The sequence below is a fragment of the Eschrichtius robustus genome, chromosome 2 (assembly GCF_028021215.1).
Source record: "Eschrichtius robustus isolate mEscRob2 chromosome 2, mEscRob2.pri, whole genome shotgun sequence".
In the NCBI taxonomy this organism is placed as follows: Eukaryota; Metazoa; Chordata; class Mammalia; order Artiodactyla; family Eschrichtiidae; genus Eschrichtius; species Eschrichtius robustus.
In genome coordinates this window covers 57,744,866-57,761,961 of record NC_090825.1, presented here as the reverse complement: position 1 = coordinate 57,761,961, position 17,096 = coordinate 57,744,866, and positions in this window count along the sequence as shown.

Sequence of the window (17,096 nt, the reverse complement as noted above, 5' to 3'; positions counted from 1 at the left end):
TCTCTCCACTCAAGAATGACTGAACTGTGATTGGGAATAAGAACTCAAGTCAGTTGCCTTAAACTAAAAAGAAGTTTGATTGGCTCATCTAAGCGAAAACGTAGGGAGATCAGGGATCAGGTGTGGTCTATACAAGGTCCGGGCTGTACAGTTCGTGGTTCTCTTGGCTTCAGATAGGTATGGATACTCCACGAATAGTTTTCACTTTTGAGCTCTTATCGATAGAGCTACAGAAATTCTGGATCTTATGTCTGTACATGACCACCTCCATCCTAACATTCCAGGTAAGGGTCCTGAGATTCACCTCGATTGGTTCACTTTGGTCATATGCCTTCCTCCTGAATAGATGACAATGAGCAGAAAATGGGATGTGCTTATTGTCTTAATTAACTTAAATAAAAATGACCCCTGGACCGTGGACTACTAGGTTGAACCATCTGAAACTGTTAATAGTCAATTTGTCAATTTTTGACTTGTAGAAACAGTAATTTCCTATGGTCCAACCTAACACATGGGACGTGTGTGGAGAGGGATGAAAGCCAAATGAAAACCCACATAGTTAAACAAGTGGGTAGGAAACTAACACACCCCATGTGTGTCCATTGCAGGGAAGAGGTTGGCAATATCTCTCCGACTGGCTTTACTCTGCATTAGCTATGTTAAGTCGATTTTTCAATTTCTCGGTTTCCACATTCACAAAATGAAAATCACAATAGCACCTACCTTGAAGGGTTGTGTAAGGATTCAGTGAGTTAAAACATAAAAATTTTAGAATAGTATTGAATACCTACCTCTCAGAGATTATAAGCCATTATTATTATTGTTGTTTTGGTTGTTATTTCCGGGCAAATGACCTAAAGTTAATGACGTCTTCTGCCAGAATCATTTTCTAGAAAGCACAGAGTGACTCGATAGGCACAGACTCAAATAAGATGACTCTTTTCATGCGCCTCTCAATCCCAAGGGAAATGTCAGGGTTCCCTTTCTCCCTGACCCTCTTAAAGGAGGTCTACTTTGCTGTTTGTTGGTAGATCTGGGTCTCAGTGTTATTGGCAACACCTTAGGAAGATCATCTTGGTTCACCCCTCTACCTCTCACCAGAATTTTATCAAAACCATCCCAGGCTAGGTGGGCAGCTACACTACCCTGAGGGAACCACCCCACCCCTGCAAGAAGCCCACCCTCTCCCACTTCCTCTGCTCTGCCCTCAGAGGGAACCAGGGTTGCACTGATGGGGCAGCTGCAGGGGGAATGTTGGTGGTGGAGATGGGGGTGGAGTTCGGGCAGAGGAAGAAATGTTCTGAAAGGAGAGCAACACCGTCCAACGATGCCCCAGGCTGCCGCCCCCGCCAGCAATCTCTGCTGAGTGTTAGAGCTGGGGTAAAGGGGAGTAGATACCTTCTTCTATAAGATAAGGTGTTCAGGCTGCGTGACCTTTACATTCTCACTCAGCTACAAACTTCTAGGACTCAGCGGTTTGGGAGATCTGGTGACATGCCTCCCAACCAGTTCCACTCTAAATTCCCAGGGACACCATCTGTTCACACACTTTACAACCCAAGGCAGACCCTGTGCTGGGCTCCAAAAATACAAAACCACGTCAGGCCACAGCCTGCTTTGTACCCACCAAATGGAGTCTCCATCATGAGTGCCTTCACGACACAATCCAGGGTACCATCTGGGCCAAATATGATTTACCTCTATCTGCCTGGGTAATAAGGCCATTGTATAGGAACCACTTTTAATTCATTCCGGTTTTTGCATAATACAAATTAATTGTAATAGCCACAAAGATACTAGCCAGCTTTTAATGCATGGGGATTCTGTATCAGGCGACTAAGCCCTTGCCTGCATTATCTCATTGAACCCTGACAATAACCCTCTGAGGTATGATGTACCAGCCCCATACCGGGTATGAGGACATGGAGGTCAGGTTCAAAGAGGCTAAGTAACATGCCCAAGGTCATCCAGCTGATATATGACACGAGGAAGGCAAAACTTAAAGTAGGTGTCTGCTTCCATAGTCAGTCTCCTTAATTTTTAAAGTGCCCATGTCGCAGCCTCCTTGGGGACACACACAGATCACTTTGGGCCCCCCTCTCAGCTCCCAGCACAGAGCTGAGCACCTATTAGAACCTCACAAAGCCCTCTTCTCATTTGCGTTTCCTCCCATCAGGCCCGCTGATCTTCCAACAGCTGCCCTGTCCACTTCTGGCTCCACCCCATCTTTCCGTTCTTGTCATCATATCATCCACGACTACTGTATACCAAACAAAAGCAAGAACTATTAGTTTTGGAAGCCATCACAGGTATGAAATGAATTCAGAAAATTTGGCTTCTGGCCTGCTGAAACTTGAGGCATCAAGCAAGCACATGTTGTTCAAGTTTGGGCATTTTTCTAGAGCGGTGTGGCTCCCTTAGCTTTCATTCCACATTCTTTGGGTGCTTGGCTGGATGTTCAATGTACAGCATTAAATTTAACTTCCCAGCCCTGATAACATTCCAGCTCTGGTAAATGGACCAAGGTACCTGGTAATTCATCTTACCCAAAATGTTCACAGCTCGGCGAGCATGCTTTCATTATCACAGAAATTATTTGAATGTTTAACAAACATATCTGGCATATTCTCAGCATTCACGGTTCCCATTTTCACCTAACCTGTCATGAAACGTGCTATGTGTATACAAATCAACAATTCGTGCAGGGATGATTTTTCACCGTGTCTGAGAAAAGACGTTCAGGTTTCAGATTCTTTTACAAGAGAGGCTTCTCCTTCTTCAACAGCTTCTGTGTTTTGACTCTGAATAGTTATTCCTCCAGCGTGATGGGTCCTCCTTCTATTCAAGATCCAGTTTAAGATTCAGACCCTGTATGAAGGTTTCCCTGAGTAATAACACATCTACTGTGCGGTTGTGTAACACTCCCTTTCCCGAGTTGATAGTGTGTGGTTGCTATTTCTCGTGGATTATGAGGTCACGTGAACCTGGTCCCTTCCATTAGACTACAGGGGCTTACCAGTTTCTTTTGTGTGTCTCCAACACGCTTTTGTGAAAATATCCTACAAAGACCCTCCAGACAGCCACAGACAGGGTGTCCTAAAACATGAAAAAACATATAGCCTGCTCCTTTTTTGCAGGTTGCCTGCAATTGAGGTGGAGAGATAAGATTTTATAGATGGAATAATAAACCATGTAAGTTAGTGTGGTAGATCCTTGGTGTTCGCCAATGTGCAATTTTAATGAGCTTCCTCATGATAGAAGATACACGCTGGCAATCAGCCAAATCATCCAGGCATACACGTAGAGCTTATCCTACACATTGTTGGCTCACAGAGTGTTTAAAAATTTAGAAATTGCCTGCCAAGAGATTTGTAAAAATGGAACATATTGCAGATCTGTTTCCAGCTTTTCTTTAAAAAATCAAATAAGTTTCTCTTTTTGGAAAACAGGTAATGCTGAACCCATATTCCCATTCCAAGATGCCTTTGGATGGGGTGTGAGTCCTCCATTTTTCCCTAGTACTCATCGTTTCCTACCTTTTCTTCCAGCACTAAGTCAGAGCTCAGCTCATTTATCATCTTTTTTACTTTCTTTAAATTTTAGAATTTTTCTTTTCAAAAAACAAGAAAGAGAAGCAGACTGAGAGGGCTGCATTTTGTTTTTGTTTTTGTTTTTTTCAAAAAGTGGGTTAGAGGTACATTTCTAATGGAAAGGAAGACTATGACAATGTGTTTAACAGGAAAAAGTGTGTCTGGGTGAAATAACACAGCTTAGTGTTCCATTATGAAACAAAATGTGATGAGAACTATGATCTGTGAACTGGTCAAGAATACATCCGGCTGCAAGGAACAGAAAACTCAAAAATATTGGTTGAAGTGTGAGGGTCAGCAGCTCCACAAAGCTGTCAGAGACAGACTCCTATCTTTGTTTTTCCATCTTTTGTGCAGTTTTCATGCCCATGGTTGAAAATTACTTTGCACATTTCAGGGAGCAAGAAGGAAAAGGGATACAAGGCAGCCTTCCCCAAGCCCTCTGACTGTGCCCATTGGCCAGGACTCTGTCACACATCTACTCCTAATTGCAAGGAAACTGGGAAATCAAGTTTCTGGCTCTAGAAGTGAGGCAGAGGGAGAAGGGAGTTGAGTGAGCCCTTCAATGCTATCGCCACAGTCAGTATGTGGAAAGCCGTGTTTGGAATAGACAGAAATGGAAATGCCATCAGAGTGTGTTGATGAACCTGGCCCTCTGCACTCATTTGCACGGCCCTGGAAGCATCTGAGATTGCAGTCCCTGGTCCACGACCTAATGTAATTGTTGTAAACCCAAACTTGAACCATTCAAGGTGGGAGCCTGGTATGTACGGGGAACCACTTAGCTGGACGTCGGAGCCCAGTGTAACCCACAGCATCCCCCTCGGATCTGGACTCTGCTTCCCTCTGTCAGGGCCCACACGGTAATGTTGGTGAAATAATAAAATTTTATTTCTTTGTAAGAAAGGGCCCTGAAATGAAAGACAACCAGCTTTATAAGTAACTTAAGTCCTATATTTATAGTCATTAAGGCTCTAAAGGAACACTTAAATTTTTCTACCACATTTTATTGCATTGTGTGAGGGATATTATTATGTTACAATAATATTTGCAATTCTGGAGATTTGCTAAGGCTTTAGAATGTATCTGTGGTGAATTCCAGGGGTCTACTGTGTGTAATAAATTACTGTGTGGTAGAGATCAAAGCCATACCCTTAGGGAATCAGGGGAGGGATTAGCACGGGCTGGACTGATCAGGAAGACTTGAGTCATTCATTGCTGGAGCAAATGGACACACAGGCAAACTAAGTTCAAGTGACTCCTCTTTTCCAAGATAACAGCAGCATCTCAGTTACCTAGAATTCAGACGTCTTGTAATTTCCCCTATCTGGAACACTTCGGAAAAACACTACAACAAGCACAAAAGGCTACTAGAATAGCCAAAAGAGAACTCACTAAGTCCATGTACTGAAATGTAAATGTTTTATTCCTAAGGAAACCTCACTCAAATTATGAACTCTTGCTTTACTTAAAAGTTCACTAAGACTGGTATTCTGGTCTCAGTCTAAAGTTAAGTAGGAATGGCTGATTTAAAGAGACATCATAGCAGTAGACCTACTGGGCTTCCCTGGTGGCGCAGTGGTTGAGAATCTGCCTGCCAATGCAGGGGACAAGGGTTCGAGCCCTGGTCTGGGAAGATCCCACATGCCGCGGAGCAACTAGGCCCGTGAGCCACAACTACTGCACCTGCGCGTCTGGAGCTTCTGCTCTGCAACAAGAGAGGCCGCGACAGTGAGAGGCCCGCGCACTGCGATGAAGAGTGGCCCCTGCTTGCCGCAACCAGAGAAAGCCCTCGCACAGAAACGAAGACCCAACACAGCCTAAATAAATAAATAAATAAATAGCGTTCCCTTTTAAAAAAAAAAAAGGGTGTGGTTCATCTTGGTTGGTCTGTTACTCTATTAAAAAAAAAAAAAAAAAAAAAGGCCAATCTTGGATCAGTACAATAACGGTGGTTTTTAACCCTCATTCTGACTCATCAAAAAAAGGTTAATTTATGTTGAGAGTCACTGTTTAGTAAGTTAGAGAACTGTGTTTTATATTTCAAAAAAGATTTTCATATAAATGATTAAAATAAATGTTTTCAATCTTAAAGGGAATAAGTTTCAGTTATCTGGAAAATTCTTATTGGGGAGGACTTAATTCCCTAATAACGCTGGAGAGATGTGACTGTATTATATCTATAGAGTGAAGTTATGTGTATATGTTCAATTTGTAAAAACATAAGAAAACGATCAATGTTTAGGAGGTAACCATCCTTTTCTAATTATAATCCATTTTGAGTCAAGCTGTAAATATTGCCATACTTGAACACAGAATGAAATAAACATGCTCTAGGATATTTACTGACCCATACTAACTCCTTAAGTCAATGTGAGTCCTATACAAATTGCCTCCAAAGCATTCCAAACCCCCTTCCTCTCACATATAACACAGGCAAGACTAGACGTTACAGGACAGAAAACAGAACAACCAAAGTATAATGCTTATTAACCACAAGCATATGGAACACTCAAGCATGTTTGTTTGTTTTTTTAAATTACTACTCTTTATTTATTTATTTATTTTGGCTGCATTTGGGTCTTCGTTGCTGCGCGCGGGCTTTCTCTAGTTGCCATGAGTGGGGGCTACTCTTTGTTGCGGTGCGTGGGCTTCTCATTGCGTGACTGCTCTTGTTGCGGAGCATGGGCTCTAGGCGCACGGGCTTCAGTAGTTGTGGCACATGGGCTTAGTTGCTCCACAGCATGTGGGATCTTCCCAGACCAGGGATCAAACCTGTGACCCTTGCATTGGCAGGCAGATTCTTAACCACTGCACCACCAGGGAAGTCCCTCAAGCATGTTTTAATGACTATGAAACATAGTCATTCATAGTCTATGAATGTGGTTCTATGAATGTGGTTCAGTTCGGTCCAACTGAACCACAGTATTGAGACGCATCACTTCCAGTAAATGGACACTAAATATTTTCCATTAAAGAAGTATTAAGTCTCAAAACTCAGGCCCTTCTCAATTACTCTTCTGTTCCATAGCCCTGCTGCCTAAAGAGGTATACGTTATATGGTGTTTGACACTTCAACAGGAAGCAATATAGAGCTACTTGGCTGTTGGTTCTTTTCATATCTCTTTGATAGAGGGTGTGCTTTCTCCTCCTACTCAAATGGAAGAAGGGTTGGACTTTATCAAGTGCCTTCTCTCAGGTGCTCCTGGTCGGGCTTGGCAGTGCCACCTGCCCCAGGAGTCAGGTAGACAGCAAGGGAAAGAACATTGCTCTGGAGGCCATGTGAAGAAGAGGTAATGAGCATCTTGCCTGCATCTATGAGTCTAAAATGAGGCCCAGCATCTGCAGGAAAACCAAGGTTTTAGAGAGCATCCGGAGATTGAAAGGTTAAACAGAGGTAGGTAAAGAAGGTTTCTGAGGTTGAAAACTAAAGCCTCTTTTCTTGCTGTCAACCTTGATTCTCAAACTAGGAATCAGCACCATTGTTGTCATCATCATGCTTATTGTATCACCTACCACTTTTTCAGTATGAATGAAGCCCTAGGCCAAGCATTTTATATAAACACAAGCTCTTATTTAATCCTATGAGGTAGCTATTACTTTCCCATTTTTATTGCTAAGGAAATGGAAGAGTAAATAAAGAGGCTTGCTTAAGTGGTAGAAAATGGTAGCATTTGGGATATGAACCCAGGCATCTGACTCCAAAGCCCACAACTCAAATGCTGATCAATGTTCTTACGCTCACCAAAGTAACCACGTCACCCTCCAACGTCTTCCACAGAGTCAGGCTCAAGGAAGCCCTCTCAGTCCTGCTTGGAGGACTGGCCTAGTTTAAGAGCAGCATCGGGATAGAAATGGAGGGGTTCCAACCCTTTGTGGCTCAGATTCTGGTCTTTGTTGCTCTCTGGCCTTCTGTACTTCCCAATTACTATCCTAGCTCACATTAGCCCCTCACGACTCCTTTCACAGTGATGCCCAAGTGGTACAACTGCAAGCTATCCACATAGTTATACCTCATAGAAGGCAAGAATGATTGAACTGTAGGGAAAGGGCTTTCCTTGTTGAATTTGTCTTTATACATGTAGAAGGTCAATTGCCTAGTCCTACAGCTGCCAGGTATTAAAAAGCCTGAGGTAAGCTGACACAACGCTTTGTGGTTTCCTATTAGCCACCTCCCAATCATCTCAAATACGTCTACTAAGACCCTTCTTACTTTCCTGTAAAGCTGATTGGTTTCTCTCCACTAATATCTTTCAGCAGCATCACTTTCTTTTGGGTCCTTGTTCCCAGATCTTTAAAATTTTTCATCCCTTTAATTAGCTGGCCCATACAGATGAAGCCAAATGCCTGGGCTGGCCAGGAAGAAGAAATAAGGTCCATAAGGAGGGAGGAAAAACAATTGATCTCCCCTTCTGTACGCCATTCTGTCCCACCCCCAGTCACCACCATTGCTCAGAGGAAAAGGAAGACCTAATACATCCTCCTTCTTAGTTAAAACTGTGGGAATCAACTTCTTCCTCCCACCACCTTTCTTCTCAGGGCATCACCTGCTTGTTTCTTTTGCCTGGTTCGTGGTTTCCTCTGAGAACTAAGCTTCTAAGTGATTCACATGCTTGGGTAGCCAAAAGAACCTAATTCTTGTATTCCGCCCCACTGGCCTCACCCCATCATACCCTTTCATCACCACAGCTGTCCTTTTCCTGAAATCACAGCCACCAGCTTCTCATGGCCTTTGCCAGAGTTGCCCACTCTCTGAAGAGCCCCCCTCTTACTCATGGGAACCATACAGAGCCAGCTAACTTTCCCACCTCCTCCAAACTTATCCCCAACACCTTCAAAGTCTGTCCTGCCCCAGCCCACATGCTGGGTTGTGGGGAAAGGGGGGAAAGTTGGATCACCTGGAGTCTGGAAGAGAAAAGTGGCTGGTATGGAAAACTGGGAACTAAAGGGAACGTCAAGGGCAGCTGCAGGGTGAAGAGCTGCCCAGGTAGGGCTGGGCCTGAGAGCAAGAGACAGAAGCCCCAGAGGGTTAAACTGAGGGGAGCACATAGGCCCAGAGTGAGTGAGAGGTGGGAACCAAGCGAGGGGATGAGTCACACGGAACAACCCAACGTGCAGGGCCAATCCAGAGGAGCCAGGTCAAAACAAGTCACGACAGGAGAAGCACAGGATTGAGGGGACTCCAAGGACAGAACCGGGAGGCAGAAACAGAGCAAAGTTGAAGGGAAGCGGAAGGAATCAAGTGGAAAACAATAAGAAGATGGGGGGTGGGGGTGTGGCATGATAACCAAGGGCTGAGTTTAAATTCCACCACTTAGACAACATCCCAACCATATTTTGTGTCTGTTCATTCTAGAAGCATATATAGGTTCATGCACTGTAAAGCCACAAGGGGTTTCTGATGGTTTATTACTCCCTGATCTGAGGCATTGTTTCTAAGAGATGCCAAGGGCAGCTGAGTCCAGCTTCCCCCAATAGACTATTCCTTTGCTCATTAGTTGGGCTCAGACCTGGACTCAAGTCCGAGTTTTGCTGGTTAAAGTGGACCTATCATTTGGTTGGTTTTGACACACAAAATGGCAATGTTATATGGTTCAACCTGATATCACAAGAGCTTAGACAGTTTACAATACTTTTCCAAGCCTCAGTTGTCTTCTCTGTAAAATGGAGATAACACCTCCTGTGCTGTAGTGATTCGATGAAGTCACAGATTTTAAGGTGCTTGGCATAATGTCTCATACCTGGTAAATGCTTAATAAACATTAGCTATTATTATCCATAGTTTTTAGGAATAAACATTTTGGAATTAAATTTGATAGTAAAACACTAAGAACAAGCACTGGGCAGGTAGTCCTAGACACACGAAACGCTTTTTTTTTTTTAACGTCTTTATTGGAGTATAATTGCTTTACAATGGTGTGTTAGTTTCTGCTTTATAACAAAGTGAATCAGCTATACATATACATATATCCCCATATCTCTTCCCTCTTGCGTCTCCCTCCCACCCTCCCTATCCCACCCCTCTAGGTGGACACAAAGCACGGAGCTGATCTCCCTGTGCTATGCGGCTGCTTCCCACTAGCTATAGATTTTACATTTGGTAGTGTGTATACGTCCATGCCACTCTCTCACTTTGTCCCCGCTTACCTTTCCCCCTCCCTGTGTCCTCAAGTCCATTCTCTAGTAGGTCTGCGTCTTTATTCCTGTCCTGCCCCTAGGTTCTTCACGACCTTTTTTTTTTTTAGATTCCATATATATGTGTTAGCATACGGTATTTGTTTTTCCCTTTCTGACTTACTTCGCTCTGTATGATAGACTCTAGGTCCATCCACCTCACTACATATGAAACGCTTTTGATGCCGAGTAGTATGCGGCCCTCAGTGAGCTGTTTTATCTCCATCTAACTCAAGCAGGAGTGGAGCATATGTTTAAAACCATGCCCAGGCTTTGAAGTCAGCCAGACAGTGGTTGAATGAATCTACCTTTACCACTGGATGACCCTGAGCAAATCACTCAAACTTTCTGAACCTCAGCCTACTTATCGATTATCTGAGGATAATAATAGTACCTGCAGAAATACTGCCTGTGACATGTTAGCACAACACATGACAAGTCGTGAGTGATCAATAGATAGCAGTCCTTACATGCTGATTGGATCTCAATTCTGACCCAGGCCTGCGCACAAATTCCAGCTCCCAGCACGAAGCCACAGCAACTCTTGTATAGGAAGAGAACAGTAGATAAACACGCCCTCCTATCTTCCGTCTATTGACCCATCTCCCACCCAGATTCTAGGACTTGTCTTGCCTGGAGGTCCTGGATTTACTGTGCTGCTGGCCACTGGCCAGTTTTGTTAGGTGGCTGGTTGTTTCATGGCAGGCAAATCTGGGAGGCGATCTGCCTGGGTCTTTGAATTCTTACTTTGCCTGTGGTTTTGGGGTTTCAGAGGTTGGAGGAGAATTCTTGGCAGGTTGTTTCTCAAAATCAAATAGCTTGTTTTAATTAAAAAGACTTATTAGGTTTCTAGGACATCAAATGGCTCTTATGAAGGAGAATATTAATTGGTTTGAGGAGAAGGGTCACACAGAAGCAAAGAGAGAATGTTTCCTTCTAGATGCAGATGGATTTCAGAACTTGGTGCAAAGAGCCAACAAGCACCCACTGGGTACAGCTGAGGCTGAAATGTCTGCAGGCGTTGGGCTGAGCCTGGTCTGTCTGCTGTTTTTCCCAGTGGGAAGTTGAGCAACACCAACCCCACTGCAGCCAGATTACATGTTGCTCTGGGAATCATGTTATGTCATCTTGCAGAAAAATCTACACAAACATGTCAACTTTCTTCGGTAAACATCAAAGGCCCACTCCTCTCTTTCATCTGCCCGGCTCTATACCTCCCAGGCTCCTAAGTTGCCTCCTGTGGCTTACTCTCTGCATCGAGATCGGCAGAGTTTATCAGCTCAGCTTGTGTGGGGTAACCCAGGCTGCACAAACAGACCACAGCGGTAACATGGAAGCAGCTAAGGGAGCTAAGAATACATGATCATGACAAGGGCATGCTGGGCAGAAGTAACAAGGGCCATGGGACAATTTCACTTTGATTCAAGAAAAATAAAATTTTGGACCCTATAACATCCAAATGGTTCTGTTGGAATTACTGGCTTAAGAAAAGGTACTAGGTTCAATTAATGAGTCAGTCAAGTTTCTGGTATCTTTTTTCTTTTGATAGTGTATAACCTGTGGATTCAAAATGGTCTTCTTTACGGAGTCTGTGGGAACAAGTTCAAGCCCAAGAAGAACATTAGAGCTAGACCCAGTTGGCCTCTAATCCAGCTGAAGAGACTCAGGATTTTATGTCTCATTCAAGAACCCATCACACTGGGCCCAACAAATTGTACCTGAGAATCCACTGGGTCAGAAGACAGACCCAATAGGAATTTCTGTGATACCTAAATACGAGGCATCCAGAAACCTCTACCTTTGGGAAATGGCTCCTTTCTCCCCAAGTCTATTCTGGGCTGTATTAATCTTGGTTCAGAGAAACGGATTGAAACCGAATTAGTCTCGGGCAAGTGTGTTTAACCACCAGAGTCCCACCCCTGTTGATTACATGTAATATGCTGGGACAAGAAGGTCATATTCCTACTAAAATTAGCATCTTGCCTGAGAGGTAGTTTTTTACCAAAGCCATGGCAAATGCCATTCCCTTTTGCTCTGTGGGTTTTTGTGGTGACTCTAGCAGCAGTTCCTGAGTGGAAAACCAAAAAAGGTCATACTTAAGGATCTCTCAAGTGACAACAGCTTGAGGTCTCTCCATCCCTCTTCCCTTTATCTTCCCTTCTCGGGGGTGGTGAATGACCATCAGCGCTTCCCAGGGGAAGTCACTAAGTTCATGAACTTGATGCCATGGTGAAAAGAGAGGGGTTATGAAAATCCAGAGAACCAGCCAGCTCAGGACCACCCAGGTATACAGTATCATTTCCCCATCTTTGACAATGATGCTTTGAGAGGAACCTCTTCTCTTTCCCACTGTGGGAAAGTGGCTTATACTTGTTCTCTTTTCTACTTCTTGATGATGTTGTGAGAATTAATGAGGGGTCTGCCATCCACTTTTAACTTCTCAGATAAAGAAAACCTATGAATAAAAGTCATTTCAAGGGAGTAATGGGGATGGTGAATGCCGTGATACAAATGAAGTATCTGAAAGCAAGCTCCAGTAAAGGCTATTAATGTAATCATGGAAGTCTATTGGGGGTTTCCTATGTACAGGGCACTGTTCTAAGACCTTTGTATACACCTCAAAATAACCTTATGAGGTAGGCATTATTACCCAAACAGACAAATGAAAAACTGAGCCACAGAAGTGTTAGGCAATAACTCACTTAAGTTCATACAAGTAGTCAGCAGTAGCCCCAGGCTTCAAATTGAGGTAGTCTGACTCTAGAACCCAGGCTTATCACCGCTACTTCATACTGTGTTTTGTATTCACCTTAGATCTGTTAAGGCCTACTGGTTCTACTGTATCCTATTTAAACTGTTTCTACGAAATGGAGAAAATGATGGGGCTAAATTTCTTTCTACAAGGCTAGGATTCTCTCTGGCACATTCCAGCTGATGAACTCCCATCTAATTAGTTTGGGATGAATTAACCTTAAATTACCTTGCCTCTGCACCCCCAAATGCATAGTTGGCACCTTCAGATTGCTCCCCCTGGAGGAGTACTTTGGAACTTCAATGTAACAGTTGAATGTATTAGAGGCAAAATGCCTGTGTCAGCGGAGTAAACCCTGACACCATGCATAAGCAGGACCAGCAATGAAATTCCACTCACTGAATTTATGCCAGCCATTCCTAGATGCCCATTTGTAACCTGAGGTTGCCCAGACGAGTCCATCAGCAGGCTTGTCAGAGGCAGTTGTTAGAATTCCACAGTCCCCCGAAGCCCTTTCTTTCTCTGCAGGCAACGTTGGAGCAAAGGGTGGGAGACTTGTGCCCCAGTGGGCTGCATGAAGCTGCCAGCCAGCATGCACGCAGAGCCTCTGACAATTAGCACACAATTCTTTCAGTTCCTTAAGCAATGTTGATGGACCCTTGTCTTTCATTAAGCTGCCCGAAAGTCAATCTCTTGATGGATCCCAGAGGGAAAAATCGAGGAAAGAGTTTGTTTTCAGATACAGTTCAACAGCAACCAACTTAAGAAGCACATAAAGAATAATTTGCTCCTTGGAGAAATATTTAATTAATATAAATACCCCAAGAGTTAGTCCACATAGATCTGTTTAGAAAATGTCCAATTAGGATAATATACACCACATTTCAAGGACCATAGGGATTGTGTTGCTTCACTCTTTTTTGCCATTGTTGTTTCTAAGGGAATAATATATATATATATGTGTGTGTGTATTCTTTTTTCATGTTCAGGAGCAGCATATCTTCTCAAAGGAAGGACAAGGAGCCATATTTGGTGGCAAAATATCACTCCGATTTGGGGAGTCAACGGCTTCTTAACAAGAGTCAGAACTGAAGTTGATTTAGAGCAATGAATGGAATCTGATTAAAAGGACAAACCTCATTGTCAATCAAATTCTGTGTCTACTGACGTAACTCTTAGGACAGCAATCTTGTGCTTTTATCTCTGTTTAGCAAAATGAAATGAGCACCTACTTTTTCTGAAAGGAAACTAAGGGTTCTCTTCTCCTGTTAATTTTTATTGGGCTTCCAGAAGGCCTCTGTCAACCTGGCTTCCAGATAAGTGTCCCCTAGTGTGGTTTCATTCCAAAGGATTTAAAAGTATCCTGAGTTGATCCCTGATGTAAAGTCCTTTACAAGTCTCACTTCATTAATCTTCAGTGAGAGGGCGAATTTCATTAGACCATCTTACGGATGGGGAAAACTGAAGCACGAGAGCTGAGGCAATCAAGGAGGGCCCGAGGCCTGTTCTCTGTCCCTGCCACTTCCCAGTTCGCCTTTAATCACACTGCACCTCGGGGCAACCCAAAGGCAGCACTCTTCCCAAAACGGATGACAAGTTTCCAAATGAGGGTGGGTTGGTTTAGCTTTCTGACCTGAGCTTTTCAAACCTCCCACATGTGGCAGGTCAAAGCAGGACCAACCCACATACAGAACCAATTTTTGCCTGTCTGCCTACAGGGCTGGTGTGTCCAAAGCACATTGGGAAATTTAAGACAGTAACCACTAGTGTCTTTGACACAAGAAATGCCTACCAGGGTCTTTTTCCTGTTCATTATCAAGATTAATATAAGAATATGCTACAGTGAGCCAAAGGAAAGCAGTATTTGAATGACTTTTAGCCTCAATGCGATGCAAATTCCTGCAGTGCAAATGCAGGAAGTGCCTCATCTCCTTTGTTTTCAGCCAGGAATAGATCATCTATTACCCCTCACCATGAAAAGCATGGCAGAGCCCTCATTATCTCATATCCATGCTTTCCAAATCCATCAGCTCCCTGCCACACTGCTGGGCTTTTTAATTTAAATGTCAGCTAAAGTTAGAATGTGTTTTATAAAAATGTCAGAGCCCCGTTAACTTCGGTTCTGGGTTGGTCTCGTCTCTCACTTTGGGGTTGACAACGTTAAGGAAATGATTTCTCTAAGAATGCTTGCCCTAAAATTCCTCTTTGAATCTTCATGATACGCTCCTTAAAAATCTGAACTCTGGTTAAAAATCAAGGTGCTCCAGATACCAATATCTATAAAATAGTCACCTCTCAGCCTGTATGAAAGATTTCTAAATGCTTCCCCACCTTTGAATTCACATTGTGAATAAAAAAATATTCTAAAAAGCTGGCATTCGATCGGTGCCTCTCGGTGGGCTTTCGGAGGTGACAACTGTCCTTACAGGACGGTCCCACCCACTGCAGCATCTGAGTGTCCCTGCTCCTCCTCTTCGCTAAAAGCTAATAATTCTTCCCAGTTATGGTGACAACCGGAAAACCTTCCACTCATTTCCAAACACCTCCTGAGCTGTGGTATGCTCTGGGTGAGATGAGACTAAATCGAGAGTTTCAAAACCCTCACATTGGAAAAAAACCAACCAAAATACTCACCAGCCCACAAAGTCTCTCCTCACTTGACTCCTAAAACCATGTGCTTGGGTTGCTCATTTCGTTGCTGGGATTCACCGCTCTGTGATGCTGCTTGAACTATATTGTTCTCTTGCTGTAGATAGAGGTCTCATCTGGCTCCATAAATGGTGCCCTGCTGGTGGGCAGATATCTTAGAACAGACATCTGGTGGTGACCCCATGTCAGGCAGAGTCCTGGGCACAGCAGATGCTCATTGACTTTGTTAGATGAATAGCTGGTGGATGGATGACAGAGAGGACCTAAATCCTGGACCCCTGGCCACTGGCTTAGGAAGAAATCCAAGAAGCTCTGTATGCTTCTCGTCCTCCTGGCTTGCCGGGGTCGTGGACTGTGTCTGCAGCATGGTGGCAGTTGGGTTCTTTTGGCCTCACACTAACATAGGGCAGGACACAATAGAAGGCAAAGAGTAAAGTTTGTTGCTGGGACAGCAGGTATATTGAAGTGACCACGATATACACACACACGGAAAGAATACATATTAACAGGTAACAAGAATAAAACACTTTCTCAAAACTTGATGAGTTAGGGGGAAAGCAGATTTTCCCCTAACTCCCAATACTGGCTCTATTTTTTATTTGTTTCAAGGTTTGCATTGTTGCTCTTGTACTAAAGCACCTAACAGATGTCCCTCCAAAGGCGTCAAACCACTGTTGTGGTTTTTCTCCCATCTCTATTTCTTTTTCAGTAAACAAATTACCCAGAATATATTTTTCCCCTTTATATGTGTTGGGGAGAAGAAAAAGACAATTATATTTTTAAATGTCATTTTTCTCATTAATGACCAGAGACAGAAACAGACCACAATTGATTCAAAAGGCAAATCCTAATCCTTTCTATTTCTGTAGCCTCAGTAGTGCTTTCTCCCATGAGATAAATGGAGATAATCCTCAAATAAGAGGAAAAGTGGAAAATACAAACAGATTCAACAATCAAGTTTAAGGGTGAATGAACTACAGGTCACGTCTGGAGAGGACAATACAGAAAGGAAGATGTGCACTTGCATTTTCTCCCCAGATGGTGATAAATTCACACTGATCCAATTTGTCCCTCTTTCCCTATCTCTAGAGCTCTCAACGGCACACAACCGTAAGGTGTCTGACCTTCGCTCAGATTGAGGGCCACCTGCAGCCTTCACCTCGTCAAAAAAGAAAAGAAACGGCCCCATTCATAGACAGAACCAAGCTGTTATCAGCGGCACAGCCAAACTGGGTAAAGGGTACATCAGGGGTTGGGGCACGGGATGTCTGACTCTTTAGAGGCATACGTATATGATCAGACACCTACGTCACATTGGATGAGACAGCTTTGTCATTCTCTCTCTCTCTTTTCTCCCTCTCTTCCCTTGCCTCCCTTTCTTCCCACCCCTGCCCTGCAATGCCCTATTACATCATCCCATTCTGACTCAGCTCCACAGTCTAGGAATGGGAAGAAGCTGAGTTTGGCCACTAAGACGCTAGGACACTATCCCCCAGGAAACAAGCACCTCTGCGTGTGATGCTCTGATTCCCATTTTCAGACAACACTGCCCCCACAGCTTGGAGACAAAGAAAAAACTGATCACGCTTCAAAAGACACCAGTTCTAGTCAAACTGCTGTCAGTCCAGCAGAAAAATCTTAGGATGATTTCAGCCCATTAAGTCCTTCCTGCTGACCAGGAGGACGCAACGTGGGGACACTACTCATCTTTGGGGCCACTAAGCAGGATTCAGATGGAACCTAATTTGCTGAACTTGGACCTCAACCTAACAATATCATTCAAGTGAAAATAGAAATGCAAAGCTTTAAAAATCAACATTTAGTTCCAACTGAAACAATCAAATATCCTCCAAATCAAACCTGAACTAGATTGATGTTTCATTTACTTTCTAATCTAGAAGGCATTCCCGTGACAATTTCTCCATGGCATT